Genomic DNA, 1,439 nt, shown 5'->3' with positions numbered 1-1,439 from the left:
TGTGGGACACTAGACATTTCAGTTGAACACGTTCTTATTATTCTAGGTCATGTCCCTTCTCTGAGCTTCAGTTTCCTATCCGAGAAAGAAAGAGAGAGAGAGAGAGAGAGAGAGAGAGAGAGAGAGAGAGAGAGAGAGAGAGAGAGAGACATCTTTATTACAGGCTCTTGGTTAAATCTAGGGCTTTTCATCCAGAGGTCCCCTTTGTCCCTCCCTCATCTCATGGTCCACTCATTTATAAACTTGCTCAGATTACAATTAAAATCAACTGATATTTATCTGAAGATGAAACCTGTTATAAAATAGTCATAAAATAAAATTTAAGAGTGATGTCAGTTCACTAGGTGAAGATGAGGTGGAGTGGGGGGAGGAAGCATAAAGGAAATAAATTCACCTGGTCATAGTTTGGCAGGAAATTGTGTCCAGGTAGTTCTCTTGAGTGGCTCAGGTAGCCAATCGGGCTCCAACCGCTAATAATTCTCTTCCATTTAGGGTATGTCCTTTCCTTGAAATCAGCCCTTAGCCTTACAATCATTCATCCCTAGTGGTCCTCAGTTCCCAGGCTTGCTCAGTATCACATAGCTTCCACCTCCTTTAGATCTTCTTTCCAGCTGGGAAAAATACACTTCCCATTAACTTCCTAGCCAACTAAAGGCTATCTTAGGAAGGACATTGTGAAGCTGTACAAAAATTTGAGGAAAGCAACCAGAGTGGTCTATGGCCTCAAGTCCATGCTATGTAAGTTTCCATGAAAGAACAGGGTCTATTGAGCACGAATAAGGCATCACCAAAGGCACGGAGGATAGAGATGTCACATAGATGTAAATTTTAAGTTCAATATAAGGAAGAGCTTTTTAATAATTTATAAAAAAGGCAAATTCAGCAAGCATTTCTTAAGCACCTATTATGTACTAGGCAATGTGCTAAGTACTAGGGATGCAAAGAAAGGTAAAAATAGTCCCTGCCCTCAAAAAGTTCACAATCTAATGGAAGAGACTGCATGTACACAACTATACACAAACAAGAATAGATAGATAGATAGATAGTGAGAGAGAGAGAGAGATAGGTAGATAGACAGATGTAGCTATATAAATATAGATATAGGTAAATTAGAAATAATCACTGGAGGGAGGGCACTGAAATTACTTCATTCTAGCTGACACAGTAGATTGAATGCTGGGCCAGGAGTCAGGAAGACTCATCTTCCTGAGTTCAAATCTGACCTCAGACTGGCAAATCATTTAATCTTGTTTGCCTCCATTTCCTTATCTGTAAAATGAGCTGGAGAAGAAATGGCAAATCATTCCAGTATCTTTGCTGAGAAAATCCCAAATGGGGTCACAGGGAGTTGGACACAACAGAAATGACTGAACAAAAACAAAAACAAGGGAAGGTTTCTTTCATTAGGTGAAATTTTACCTGAGAATTTAAGGAAGCCA

The sequence above is a fragment of the Trichosurus vulpecula genome, chromosome 6 (genome assembly GCF_011100635.1).
Source record: "Trichosurus vulpecula isolate mTriVul1 chromosome 6, mTriVul1.pri, whole genome shotgun sequence".
In the NCBI taxonomy this organism is placed as follows: Eukaryota; Metazoa; Chordata; class Mammalia; order Diprotodontia; family Phalangeridae; genus Trichosurus; species Trichosurus vulpecula.
The sequence above is the reverse complement of the archived record's forward strand: the minus strand, read 5'-3'. Positions refer to the sequence as shown.